At 42.2% G+C, this 15,225-nt stretch overlaps 1 long non-coding RNA gene across 1 annotated transcript in view; it reads left to right on the top strand.

The window, feature by feature from the left end:
- The window catches only part of LOC141553855 (uncharacterized), a 32,165-nt gene extending 18,242 nt beyond the window's left edge, over nt 1-13,923 (top strand). The window contains exons 3-5 of the long non-coding RNA XR_012485691.1: nt 3,119-3,173; nt 12,676-12,792; nt 13,398-13,923. This is a non-coding gene — a long non-coding RNA (uncharacterized LOC141553855). The remainder of the gene's footprint in view (nt 1-3,118; nt 3,174-12,675; nt 12,793-13,397) is intronic.
- The last annotated feature ends 1,302 nt before the right edge of the window (nt 13,924-15,225 follow it).

Raw genomic sequence — 15,225 nt, 5'->3', positions numbered from 1 at the left:
CCGGAGGCTGGAGCTAAACAGACTCTCAGAGAGTCTCCTGCCAAATCATTCAGCGCAGGAACGAGGCCCTCAGCCGTGACCGTGCCCACATTTGTACAGGCGGTGAGTAAGTGGGAGAGCTGGGGTTCGAACCCGAGCTCCCGGCCCCTGGTTCTGCTTCTTTTCCCAGGGCACCTCCCCGTCTCCCAATATCCCTTCACCAAGGCTGCCCTAGAGGTAACTTTGTTTACCAATGCTCTGATTCTCCATAACTAGTGAGGCGTAAAACAAGGAGACATATGCTTGCCAAATGTGTTCACTGCTGTCATGGAGGATGGCCAACAAAGAGTCCAAATGGAAGTTAGATTCCCCAGAGAGGGAGGGGTCCTCCAGATGCTCCTGTTTGCATGTGACATTGTGCTAATTGCATCAAGCCCCACAATACCCCAAGCCATCTTGTTGAATATTGGGGGGAAAGAGTGAGGAACAGAGGGCGTTGGGGGATTTGGTTCAGGTGTAGCCTGGGTGGCCTTCCAAGCCCATTCCATCGCCTGTATACTAAATATCTCTTGAATAAATGGATGGGGGAAATGGATAACCATTTAAGTATGTCTCAGAACTGCAGAAGTCGCGTTCTACCCTCAAGGAGTTTTCCTTCTAAGGGGGCTCAACACCCCACGGACTAGCAGTTGGAACGGTAGTCGAGGAAACAGCTTTATCTGGAAAGTCACAAAAATCAGATTGGAGGCAGAAGGCTCTCCGTTAATTAGCAAGCTTCCTACATGTTTTGTCTGTGTAATTCCATTTTGGTTCGAAGAGCAAGAGTTGGGTTTGTTTTACACGGTTGAGGGAATGCCTTTTTAAATTGAGAAATGTTTTCACCTCTAGAAATCATTGAAATGAATGAGCTATGAATTTCACCATTTTAATCTCTTTAAAATAATTCCATCTTTAATGGAAAATTCAAAGAGGAGAATTTTTTATGGCCCAGCTGATCTTTCCCTTTGACCTAAATGATTTTATATTTTCATAAGCTTCCTGGGATCTTTGCAAGACCCTCAGGAAAACTTCCTGGGGATGATTAAAGCGGTGACATCCAGTTACCTGGGAGATTACATTGAGATATTTGACCAGTTTGCTTGTCAACCTGTAGGCAGCTCCTCCTAGGGCTGTTAACCATTCTTGATTGGCCAAGACAGGCTATCGTCCCAAGGGGAAACTTTTAGGAAGAAAATATATAATCAGAGGGGACCCTTCCAGAACACAGAAGCCAAAAGCATTCCGAGATGGACTTGTCTGGATTGTGTTGTTTTGGAAGCTTGTACAGAATCTGTCAAATGATCTGTCTGTAGCAATTATTTTGATAAATTTGTCACACCGTTGCATCTCATCATTTGCATTAATTCATGAGGACTTGCCAGGGAGCTCCAGACTTGAGTCTGTCTTTCTCTAGGTGCAATGAGAAAACGGAGGAATCTGGGACTTTTTGCCCGCTGTACCCATTGGACATGCTCCTTCAGAGGCTACAAGCATGGGCTTCCATCGTCTGTTCTCCAAGTCGTCCTTGGTGATTGGCCTTGGGTTTAAGGAGAGCCCTGAGGGATCCAGCACAGTGATGGTGAATGTCAGCCAGCCTTCACGGGTTCAAACCCACTTCTTTGCCAAAAATGGGAGGACTTTAGACATGTATGTAAATATTACTCTGACAAATGGAAGAGAAAACTCATAAAATTCTGTGGAAACTTTGCCTCAGCTGAGGCTTGGTTTGGGATTAGGTCAGGAAACTAAGGGCGGATTGAATCCTTTTTTTAAATCCTGAAATCTCTACTCTGATGCCACCTTGTGGTGTGGAGGTGATCTTGGGTAATTGGTGAATCTTCCAAACAAGTAGAGTTAGTCCCAGCCCCCCTACCCTTTGCCAGGGCTTCCACTGCTGACTTGGGGTGAAGCTGGGTCGGCAGGACTGATTAGAGGAAGGGCGATGCGATTATTATTTTTAAATTTATTTTTAAATATCAACGATCAAAGACTGTTTACTGAGGCACTAGGGGAGGGGGAGCAGAGATGGTGTCTGTGGTACCCAGGCCAGTGAAAAGGTGCAGATGTGGAATGAAATCCTCAGCGAGATAAAGCGGCCCCGTTACTGCCACATTGCCACAGCCAGCATCTTCTACGGCCCGCGTCTCCTGGTGCTCGCTAATGACAAAGAGAAGTGGGATGCTTTTAGGGGTCTGGGATAACTCATGCTTGAAAAATGCTCTCCTCCAATGCCAAGTCATCCTTGAGCACTTCCCTGGAGGGCTCCGCTTAGCCCACCGCGCCTGGCTCAGTTTGGTAAAAGCAGGAGGTTTAAAACCAGGACAAAGCCGAGAGAACGGGCCAACGTAAGGGACTCCCAGACGGGCCTTCGGGAAGTGAAATTTCAGAACAAGCCAAGAGGTTCTGCAGCCTCTGCTGTCTCTGGTTGACCCCACCTCCCCCCACCACTCTCTGGGACAATCCTATGCCTCCTGATGGCCCTTTGGAAGGCCCATGGAAGAAGTTCTGCTCTGCCCGGTCCACCTGGGAAAGAGGAGGGTAAGGGATTATAAAGCAAATCAGTGCTGGAGACCAATGGCGGGGGGGGGGGGGGGGGGGGGGCAAATTCAGGTTTGCCTTTTCCAACTCAACATCCAGGGTAATTCCACACAACTGCATTGTCATTATATAGGATTAACATTAATGGAGAAGTTCATGCTCATTTCCTTCATATTTGCATAAACTACAGTCACTAGTCCATGCTTAATCTGTGTATGTTCTTTTGTTTTAATATCAGGGTTATGGAAACTTTAAATTGGGAAGGAGTTCAGAGGTAATCAGTGAATCCCACATCTATAAAAAAGACCCCACTAATAGTAACAGTAGGAATAGGAGTGGGGATGATACCTTGCATTTCTCTAGCTCAGGAAGGTAGAAGAAGCCGGCCCTATACTCTTCCATCTGATCCCCACAGCATCTCGTAATCTAGCCGTTAATAATAACAAGAGCTAACATTTAGAGTGTCAGCTTTGTTTAGGAACTGTGTTAAGTGCTTCATAAGCATTAGCTCATTTGATCCTCACAATCATGAAAGCCTGGTGAAATTATTTCCATTTTACAGATAAGGAAACTGAGGAAAACAGAGCGTACATAACTTGCTTCTGTTCACACAGCCAGTAAGTGTCTGAGGCAGGGTTTGAACTCTGGTTTTCCTGATTCAAAGTCCATCTTTCTGTTCATTGTAATATCCCCAGATATAAATATAAGTGTTTTATACCTGCTTCTGTGTGTGTGTGTGTGTGTGTGTGTGTGTGTGTGTGTGTGTGTGTATCATCTATTAATCTGGCTCTTTCCCATCATCTTGCTGCCCTTTTCTAGACTCATTTCAGATTGTGGGTACTCAGTAGTGTCTCGGTTTTTTCCTGACCACAATCCTATAAGATGAGTGCTATTATCACCCTCATTTGTAGATGAGAAAACTAAGTCAAACAGAGGTTGTGTTTCCTTAAAATTCCTCACAATGATCCATATCCACACTGGGTACTTTCATGGCCATCCCCCCCTGCAGGAACTCTCTTTCTTCATCACCTCCTCGATTCCCTGGAGGAATCTTCCTTTGCAGTTCTTATAGTTCTCATCTCTTTCTTAGTAGTTCTTGTATTTCTTACCTCATGTCACCTCTTTTCATTTCATGTTAGCCTGGTCTAGTCTAGGAATGTAGACTAGAGATTTTTTGAGAGAATAACCAATCAACCAACATTTACTGAGACCCGCCAAAGCATTCTGCTAGGTCCTATGTGAGACCCAACAAAGAAGTGGTCCACCTTCTTCTATTCTTCCTTCCTTCCTTCTTTCCTTCCTCCCTTCTTCCCCTCATCTTTCCTTTCCTCTCTCCATTTTTGCTTCCCATCTTCTTTCCTTCTTTATTCATGAAGGATTTGCTTAAGATGAACTGTGTGACCAACACAACCTATTATATTTGGTAGAGAAGTAGAAATTCAACTAGAGAAACTCTAAGTTATCTTCCAGCTCTGAATCCATCATTCTATGATGCTGGAAATCACAGTTCCCTCCAACAAGGTTTGTGTCACATGCACATTTGTGGACATAATTGGAGGATGATTTCTGCACAAGCTGTAGGCCTTTGGAATATGACAAAGAACATTTGGGTTAGACTAATCTGAGAAATGTCCTAATGAAGGAAGTGAGGCAATGTGGTATTGTGGGAAAATCCCAGCTCTGCCATTTACCAACCATGTGACCCTGAACAAGTCATGTCATGGTTTTTTGGCTCCAGTTTTCTCCACTAAATCATGGTATAACTTCAATTAAAATGCATTGAGCACCTGTTACTATGTGTCAAGTACTCTGTTAAACTTAGGGATATGACAAAAACAAAAAGGCAATCCATATGCTCAGCGAGCAGACACAATGGGGGAGAGAGAGCAGCAGTGGTAGTAACAATAGTTATCGTAATAACTGTCATTTTAAAGTGCTTTCTTTGAGCTAGGCTTTGTTCTAAGTATTTTACAAGTGTTTCGTCATTGGGGCCTCATAACAATCCTGGCAAATAGATGCTATAAGTATACCAACATATATATATCTATGTATATCTATATATCTATATCTATATCTATATCTATATCTATCTATCTATATATCTATCTATATATCTATATATATAGATAGATAGATATATATATAGATATATATATATATATATATATATATATATATATATATATATATATATATATCGTTATCTCATTAGCACTTAGTAAGAACCTAACAACATCTGAAGGAACTGAGGCAGACAGAAGTTAGAGATGTTCAGGGTCATCCGACTAGTAAGTGTCTGGGCAGGATTTAAGCTTAGATAACCAAGAGAGAAAAGGCAACAGGTCAGAAGGGATGAAGAAGTGCTTGGAGAGGATGGTACCTAAAGGAAGCCCAAGGAATCCTGGGGGGATGAGCAAAGATTTTTTTCCTGCAATGGGGGATGGCCATGAAAGTACAGAGTGTGGATATGGATCATTGTGAGGAATTTTGAGGAAGCACCACCTCTGTTTGACTTTGTTTCCACATCTGAACATGAGGAAAATAATAGTGCCTACCTCCTAGGATTGTGGTGAGGAAAAAATGAGATGCACACTCAGTCCTTAATCAATGTTTATTTCTCTCCTGTATCCCCCTTCCTCTCCCAAGAACAATGAGAAGTCCAGGAAACAGAGACAAATAAGTTGTAAGAAGTTTAGGAATACAGGAAAGAGCTTTGAAAGTTACATCAAATTCAATACTTACAGTATCTATTATTAATAAAAGATGGGACAGGAGTAGATCTGTGTCAGGAGATGGGTTAGAAATTTGAATGTCATCAATATATAATAATAAAAAACTAATGATAAAAAATAAGCTAAATCATTCTCAATGCTTAACATGTTTCACAATATTATCTGATATGGTCGTACTTGGATTTTATTTATTCATTCATTTTTATATTTATTTAAGAGGGATGGGTGTGGCTTGGACAAGCCAAAGTCTCTCATTTAACTTACTTCTTTGATCACATGTAGTACACAGTTTAGTTCTCCTTCAGTCACAGATTCCCTGAAAATGATGGCAATTTTGAGACATGTCTAATAAAGTATCTGTTCAAGATCATGGTGTTTGAATCAAGCCAATCAGAATGTATGATTGTACAAAGCAAAAAGAAAAAAAAAACATTTATTAATGAATAGCAAGGGAAGGAAAGGGCTAATTCAAGCAGGGATGCCCCCATTTCCTATTTCTAAAATGGCGGCCAACTTTACATCACAAGGAAAAATATACAACAAGTTACTATATTAATGAGAAAGTCACTAGATTACAATCTTTAGCTGCAGCGTGGGCTAAATTGGGTTTCAGTTGTGCAGTAGCAATTCTAGGATTTTTTAGTCTCCCACTTTCACAAATAGAAAAATGCCCAGAATTACTCATGATTAGGCGCTACAATCTAGACTCATTTTTCGATTTTGACGGAAGAACATAAAGGCTTCAGTTACCATGGGCTGAATATCCCAAAGTATCACGTTCTTCAGAATCTGCACATCCCTACCTCTCATGCCACACTAAAACCCATTTCACAGGAAGTTGAAGGTTCATTGTGAGTGAGTCTTTTATCTACCAAAACATAGGCGCTTAGAAAATAGCTCCCCTGTCTCTGTCCCTTTCTCCCTCAATCCCAAGGACTTTATTCTTCCATATTTTCATTTTTAGGTTCTTGCTTGAATGGAGGTTGTTGCCACACTCCCAAACCAGCCCATAGGCTTAAAGAGAGTCTAGTTTGCCAAAAGAAGATTTTGATTTTCTTAGATGAACGCTTGTCAAATGTTTGGGTAGGAGAGCCATGAAAGAAGCCCCCCACCTCCCATTTCCATAGCTGGCCCTATCAAAAGAAGGGATGAGGAGGAGGGTTAAAAGCACAAACTTTTTGAAGTTCTTAACCACACATAAAGGGCTTCTTTGTCTTGGGCTGTCAGTTGCATGCTTTTCTCCAGGACAAATTTCACATTTTGAAATGAAACTCGATTGTGTTGGGTTATATATGTTTATTCGCTATTTTGCATATGTGGGGCGAGAGGAGAATTTCACACTTTATAAAGTTTTTAATATTCTATTGGAAAATGTAAAAAGATGTGAGGGAAAGATTTAAATAATGTATCCAAGAGAGCTGAAAGTGGATGTCATCTGAAGGTGTTATGTCAGTATGGATTTGGGCCTGTTTGGAGAAGGATGTTGCCTGATGACAAGCAGAGATGAGAAAGAAGGGATGGCTGGGGGAGGGGAGATGAGCAAAGAGAAGAGATCTTTTGGAATTCTCATTGCCTCTTCTTATCTTGGCTGATGAAGTTTCTCTAGTGGGCTTTGAAGGACAGAATACTGGACTGAGAGTCAAGTTTTCCCCATTGCACCCAGAATTCCGTAAGAGTTTTCTTGGGTTTTTAAAAATCACAAACTTATCATTCCAGCTTCATTGTACATCCCCCTTTCAGCTAGAAAGCTCAGTGGATAGACCTTAGAGACAGGAATACCTGCATTCAAATTCCACCTCAGACACTTATTTAAGTCTGGGTGACTTGGGCTAATCATATTTCACTTTTGTCTGCCTCCACTCCTGCATCGGTGAAATAATAGCATCTTCCTTCCAGAGTGCATTATACGATCAAATGAGGTAAGTTGTAAAGATATGGCACAATGGCTAGCACATAGTAGTTGTTTTTTTTTGTTTTTTGTTTTTTTTGTTTTTTTAAATAAATGCTTGTTCCTCCCTGTTTCCTACACTCCATGATCCAACCAAATTGTCATTTTTTTCTTTTTCTTTCCCATGTGATATTTTGTGCTGGTTCTAGTTCAGACCTATAATGTGTTCCTTCCTCCCCTCTATCTCCCAGAATCCTTTTCTCATTTCAAATTATCATTGAAGGACCACCTTCAAAGACTTGCTTTGAGCCCCCAACCTTTCCTGGAACCCCATTTTGTATTTAATATTCTCCTATTGACTCTGTATGTCATCCTGTGTCCATATTTAGTTTCCCAAAATAATGCCATCTCCCTGAAAGAACTGGTTGCCCCATTCTTTTTTGCTGTGTCCACATGCCTAGTAAAGTACTTGGAATGTAGAGGCTTGATGGATGCTTTCTCATTGATTGATTGATGGAGTTTTAATCTGCGATTTGTGACTAACTGCTTCTATGAATTTGAACAAATGGGTCTCACTTGCCTCATCTGCAAGATGGGGGAATTACAGCTTACCTCCTAGCTCTCTTCCAACCCTACAGTAGATGCATTTTTCCCTCCTGGGGACAAACACATACAGAACCTCTGGTTTTAAGACTTTATATTATGTTTGGCTACATGTTGGCCGTTGATTCAGTTCCTGGGCTATGTCTATTTGCATCTATTGCGCTTGATGATCCCGATGAGCTTTCAGGGTTGGGGCTGGGATTTCGACCTAACCAGCTTGTACAAGGGGATGACCCGCCTCCTTGTCACCAGTAAAGAGGGAAGGAGTAATCCAGATGTCTGTGTTCAACAGCCATGTTGTCTTCATCCTGATATTCTCCACAATTAAAGCAATAAATTTGAGTAGGGAATTTTAATTGAAGAAATATAAAATGTTCATTGGGATAATGTGTACATTAATTTAATCTAATGTGAATAAGAAGTCACTTGAGATGGAAATGGGAAACATCCCCTCTAGGGCTAGTACAATGGCAGACAACAAAGGCGAACCTTGTTAATACATTGGAAATATCCTGTTACTAATAGGAAATGAGACAATGCCTGCTTTGGGTAGCTGAGATATATGGAAGGAAGATGAATGTGAGCTTCCAACATGTCACTTGGAGCGGTGTCCAAAAACAAGGGCAATATCCCTGGCAAAGAGGGAAAGGAGGGACCTGGCTTGACCTAGTGAACTTTTACTTAAGCAACAGGCTTGGCTGATGGTGAATTGCATGTTATGATTTATGGAAAATATCCTATTGGTTAATGGTAAATTTTCAAGCAATTTGTACCTAATCAATTATTACCTCATCATTTTAAGATTAGGCAATTGTTTTGCTATGGATGTGAAACTCCACTCTTTCAAAATCACTATGGACAAGAACTTTATCAGAAAAAATTTAATCTCTAAAATTGGAAGGTCTTGGGACAGCATACACACACACACACACACACACACACACACACACTCATCATGGTTTTTCTATTTCTTCTAGAATAAAATGCAAATTGGGCATTTAAGGTCCTCCATAATTCCTCTCTTTTATCTTTTCTGATTTGGTGAATATTTGGATGTCCATTTAACCCAGAAAGGGAGCTCATCATCAGTATAATGGAACCCCAATTTCCTACAAAGAAAAGGGACACATTTCTACGTCTTAAACAGGGTGACTCAGAGAGGAACCCTTTGTCTAGAGAAGAGAGATTTCCTGGTCAGCTCGAGCCTGGAGCATTGCCATAAAGGTAATAGCAAGTCAAGGAACTCAGAGGCCTTACCCCTAAGGAAAAGAATATTGATCAGAGAAAGAAAAGGATTGTCCATGGGGTACCTCCAGCACCGGCAGAGTAACAAGGTAGAAGGATACCTCATGGGAGAAAGTGCATCCAGAGACCAGGACATTGCAGCCCTGGATGTTTCAGTAATCACCAGAACAAGGAAAGCCAGGGGATAGGGGGGAGCTCTGCCCACCCGGCAGCCCCAAAGTGCCTTTGTTTTCCTGGATGAGACAAACAGCAGGAAGCATGCTGATTCTCCCCTGGGGAGTAGAGTCACATGCTAAAGAGGTCTCTTTGGGAAATCTCTGGATTTATTGGAATTTTGTGTGCAGTCCCAAAGAAATTTGTCAGTCATTTTGGAGTATTTGATGTGTTTTCTGACCCTATCTCCGGGCTCTTATGAGTTTCTTGTATAAGTTGGATTTTCTTTGAGTTGTAATAAAAGCTGCCCTCTACCCATATGCATTTTAAATTCCTGAATGGGAGCTGGGGGCCCATAACGTGTGTTTGTGGAAGTTTGAACACAAATACAGAGTCTCTCACAAAATCTTAGTGTAGTTAAAAATGCTGTTAAAGTTTAAACTTCATAATTCTGCATATCAGGATATTTAACCATGGCAAACTCTTGGTGGAATCAAGGAGACCAAGATAATGGGAACCTTTAGGGCTTAACCCCTAAGAACAGATCTGACCCACATGAATCCAGATTCTGGGGATTGCTTGACCAAAGACTGCCTCCTTCAAGGAAATGGACTCTCAGTCCCAACCATTTTCTTTTTTTTCTTCTTCTTCCTTCTTTTCTTTTTTTATTGAAGCTTTTTATTTCCAAAACATATGCAAAGATAATTTTTCACCATTGATCCTTGTGAAACTTTGTGTTCCAATTTCCCCTCATACCCTTATCCCATCCCCTAGATATTAAATATGGTAAAAATATATGTTAAACATGGTAAAAATATATGTAAATCCTGTATAAGTATGCATATTTCTATAACTATCTTGCTGCACAAGAAAAATCAGATCAAACAAGAAAAAAAAAAGAATGAGAAAGGAAACAAGATGCAAACAAACCACAACAAAAGAAGTGAAGATGCTGTGTTGTGATCCACACTCAGTTCCTCTCTCCGAGCCCCAATCATTTTCAACTATGCCACAAGTGGAATGAAGCCTCTGCCATAATCCAGTGACATCTTTACAAGAACATAAATCAGTGATTCCGTACCCTAGAGTGGCGAGTGTCTATTGGGTTGGGAAGTGAGGAAACAAGATCTACAGGAAGCATGGATCACCAGCAGCCTTTGAATTAGATGTGGTGCAGGCAGGGAGGTGGTGCAATGGACAGGGAAGACCTGAGTTCAAATGCAGCCTCATACCCTTCCGAGCTGTGTCACCTTGGGCAAGTCATTTCTGTTTGTCTCATCTTCATCAACTCTAAAAAGGGAGATGATAATAGTACCTAATCTCCCAGTGTTGTTTTGAGCATCAAATGAGGTAATTTTGTAAAGCACTTAGCATAGTACAGAGTAGATGCTCTATAAATGCTAATTATTATTATTATTATTATAGAAATACTTTAAAATTTTATGACAAAAATATTCCATATTCCCACAGTGAATTCACAAAGACCCCCAATGGTTATTCAGTCTCACCTTCCAATTATGTCACAAAATAGTTGTGCTCTTTGATTCACTTTTCTTGAGTGACTGAGTCAGAACCAGGCAATGCCCTGGTCTCTGGATGCATTTCTCCCATGAGGTGCCCTTCTACCTTGTTACTCTGCTGGTACTGGGGGTACCACATGGACGATCCTTTACTTTCTCAAACCTCTGACTCACAGGATCCTGGTTTTGGAGCCTAGAGAACAGAGAAAGACTTGAAAGTTACTGAGAGAAAAATACACTCTGTGGCTAGTTCATTTTCTTCCATTTGGTGCACGCTGTGCCTCAAGAAACCCAGGAACTTTTCATAGCGTTCACTCTTCAGGTCTTAAAGAATAAAAAGAGCAGCCCAGAAACCTGAGCTAATTCTGCTTTTGTAAGCTGCCTGGGGACAGACACTGAAAGGGAGAGAAGCTGCCCCTTCATATATTCCGGCAACAGTAGTAGTCTTCCTGCCCACCAACAAATGGACCTGACTCTGATGTAATCACCAACTGCTTCCATTTTAGAACTAAAAAGATCATTTTAGGTGGTTTCAAGGTTTTTATTACCCCACATTTCTATTTCAATTTGAATATCTGTTCAGGAAATAGAGAATTTCACACAGGTCCTCTCAGGATCCAAATATTTTTCCCAGAAGTTACGAGAAGGATCTATTTGACGAAGCCTTGCGTAATATACAAAATCACAGATTTTCAGAGTGGAAGGGGCTTCAGTGGCCTGTAAGATCTGACACATACCTGGAAAAGTATCCCCTCCATATTGTACTCAGTGTGTGAGTTGGGTTTAAGGCATGGTCTTTAAAAAAGACATCTAGCCCATAAACCCCAAGATTTCTTGGGAATTTTAGTGATCAAAATTTGTATTTCTTTGGGAAAAACCCCTGCAGTAAGGATGATTTTCTATGTGGTTAGAGCGAGAGGAGGGGAAAAGGAAGGGAAGAAAGAAGAAAAGAGAGAGGGGAGAGCTACATTGCCCAACCAGAACTGGTCAGTTGGATTCCCAGTGGCATAGCTACCATTACTCACAGATTGTTATTTGTTCTTCAGTCTCAAAGAGGAGGATAGCAATGGGGAGGGGATGCCATGACATGTAAGGGAATTGGATTTGAGTGAGGAAGGGCTGTGCAAGGTCACCTGCCTCAGTTTCCCCTCCAGAGCCATCTGGATCCAATGACAAGATACAGATCAACACAATTGCAGATAGTCCCCAAATGAAAAGAATTACATCACTAGCAAAACAACAAAAAAACTCAAGTATGAATGTTGTAAAATTGCAAAGGACAAGCCTAACTCCCAACCAGAAGACATTCCCGTACCCTTTTGGAGAGGTGGGATGTGCAATGCCTATGACTCTCTTATTTCATACTTTTTCAATGTATTGATCAACAACAGTGATTTTTTTCTTCTTTTTCTTTTTTACCTTTAAAAATATTATTTGTTTCTCCTTTGAGTATTTCTTATTGACTGGCCAACAATATGTCCCAGTCCAAGTCATCGTTTAGGTCCTGATAGACTCAGAGTGAGTATAATTGACAATTGCTTCTATTTTGGTCATCTCGGGGGTCTCTCCCTCAGGATAGAATTTTTATTTTGCTTCATTTCTTACTTAACCTTAATCACTGAATGGGTGTTGCCCCAGTCAAAGTGAGAGCTGTTAAAGCCCTTAACTTAAAAAGAGCAAGGTCTTTCATTGCATCCAGTGCCATCTCCAGTCATCCTGGCCTATCTCTGGCCACAAGACCCAGGGGCTCTGAAGAAGAAACTACCCTCCTCCCTCACTGCAATCCCACTTCCTTGCCTATCATGCTGTCTCCTTTCCAATGTCACCTCTGAGAAGGAAGGACCACCAACAGCTTAAGACATAGCCTTGGCTGCAAGAGCTCAGTTAGACAGGGCTCTCCGTGGCCCAAGGCTCCTGGCTCACTCTTGGTTCACTCATTCCTGACGTGAAACTCAAATTGTCATTTTGTCCCTTTCAGGTTTTGTTCCCAGTTCTGCCGTTGGAGCACAGGAAGCACCAATTAATCATCTTCCCTCCATGACAATGGATCAAGGGTTAAAAGGCACCCGTCACATGGCTGCTCTGTGTCCTCCTGGTGAGTCAAAACATCTCTTTTCCCAACTAATTCATTCAGACATCCAGCCAACCGCTACTAGGTACCTACTCCTTATCAGGAGCTGTAATTATGTCATTTTTTTTTTTCGAGAGGTTAAAGACAAAAATAAAAACAGTCCCTTACCCCTCAATGTTCTCATCTTGCCTCCTGCTGAACACAACATGAGTAATAATATTCACTAAGTGCTTTTAGATTTGCAAAGTGCTTTATAGGCAACATCTCGCTTGGTCCTCCCTGCAAACCTGGGAGGGCAGGCATTTTGATGACCCTTATTTTATAGAAGGGAAAACCAAGGTAGATAAAAGTGATGCAATCTGCTCAGATTCCCATATTGGAATTCTGGTCCTCCCGACTGCAGATCCAGCGTTCTACCAGCGCTGGCTCCCAGCTGTCCCTGCATAAAGACATCAAGTCCAAATATAACATGAACAAAATGGCGGCTACTTCTGGCAGATAATCAAATGAAGGGTCCCCTTGTCCAGGGACTTTTTCTGACCTGCCAGTGGTTATTTCTGCCCACTATCCAAGAAAATCCTCCTCCATCTATTCTGTATCAACCAACTGAAGTTTCTGTTTCCTCTAAGGACAGACCCTTTTCCCCTTTATCTGTGTGCCCAAGTGCCAAGCATAGCGCTGGGCATATTGTGGGTGATCAAGAAATCCAAAAGACAAAGTCCCAGGACAGAGGGCGCAGGCATCACCAGATCTGTTAAGCAGGAAACGACTGGGAATTCAGCTAAGGTCACAGAGCAGCGTCCAGCTCGGTAGAATTAATTCTCCCATCGTCGCTCTCCTCCAGACCCTCTGCTTCTCACCATCTCTTCCTGCAAGAAGCATCTAGAAGCAAGCCCCGTGCTACCCGTGAGACCCCATGGGACTGTTCCCCCAAAGGACTGTTCTGTTTGGTTCCCATGAACAATAATGGAGCCGTCGTGACAATGTTCTGGGTTTGGAAAACATTTTAGCGCTGGCTGTTATGCGGCACTGACTGGAAATACTATTTCACTGGTGCCATAATCAGGGCCCAATTGATTCAGCATCTCTTCTGGGGTGGTATTGATATTTCCCTGGTATGCTTATTTCTTCATTAATAAATGGCTCCTAATTTGAGCAAGATTGTAAAGCAAGATTCCTTTTGTAAGTTCCTGATGGATCATCAGCAATCAGGGGGATTTTAAAGAGCAGAGAATCATCCCAGTGCCTCAATAAAGGGATGATTAAGGCAGAAGGCTTAGGGTTAGGGGTGGTTTGAGGCACATCAAACAAACAATCACTCACTTCCCCCTTTATCCCATTAGCAGCTTCCCACTTCCTCTGAGATCTCCAGACTGCTCTCCATTTCTTCAAGCTTCTCCCCAGTTCATCCTGAGTAGAGAACTCTGGCAGAACTTGGCCTGGGACCCAACAGCTTGGAACTGGCTACTGCTCAGAGCCTCTTTGAATTGATGAGAAGGGAGGAAGAAACTGAGGGAGATCCAGGGAGGTCCAGGCGCTAGCTCAGTCACAGAGGCAGGAGCCCATCGGCAGCAGCTTGGAAGCCCACTTTCTCTGACTCCCCAGGGAGCAGGTTCTCCATTACCCATAATCTCAAGCACTAAAATGAAAACTCCCTTCCTTTCTTCAGCACTCTGCACATATGGAAAGCTCATTCAACATGGGGAAATGGGAAGACAATATATCTTCCCCTTTCCAGACCTTGCTTTGAGGGGAGGCAAAGACTACTTCGTTTTTATGCCCTATGTCCTGTGCAATACCTAGCGTGCAGTAGGTGCTTAAAGATGCTCATTGATAGATTGAGAAGAGGGACTCTCTGGGAGTCCAGAGGATAACATGACAGGATTCAGGGACACAGAACTCAGTGGGAAGGATGGGATGGTACCTAGATCAGCATGATGGCAAATTGTAGCATCTTCCCTGAGAAGGGTTGTCCAGGAACCCAAAGAGACCCAGAGGGCTGTGATATATGATTCAGTTGGCAAGGGTAAATTGTTGCTAGATGGAGAACTCAAGGTAACCCAGCTCAAATCCTTTGCTTTGCAGATGAGAAAATTGAAACATGGAAAGATGAAGGACTGTACTTATCCGATGTTGCCCCAGGACTCTATCTCTTGTGTCTCCTCCCCCTCTTCCCCCTGCCATGACCTTCCCATGGCTGTCTCAGTCTCCTGCCCAAGTTGGGGAAGATTCCAGCTTGCCTTCCATTCCATTAGTAAATGTGACTTAACAGAAGGAAGTGATAAAAGCTTCTTTGAATGATGACTTGCAAATGGCTGCTCCAAAGGCAGGGCTGTGCTCCCATCACTTCTTCTACTCTTTGCCAAGGCAGTACCTGCTTCCTGGTGGTCCCCTAAAGCTGGAGCGCATCCCGCTTTGTTTAAAAGGATGTTTCTGGTGATGGCAAGAATCTGATCT

The sequence above is a fragment of the Sminthopsis crassicaudata genome, chromosome 2 (assembly GCF_048593235.1).
Source record: "Sminthopsis crassicaudata isolate SCR6 chromosome 2, ASM4859323v1, whole genome shotgun sequence".
In the NCBI taxonomy this organism is placed as follows: domain Eukaryota; kingdom Metazoa; phylum Chordata; class Mammalia; order Dasyuromorphia; family Dasyuridae; genus Sminthopsis; species Sminthopsis crassicaudata.
Note: the sequence above shows the minus strand (reverse complement) of the source record. Positions and strands in the feature narration are given on the sequence as shown.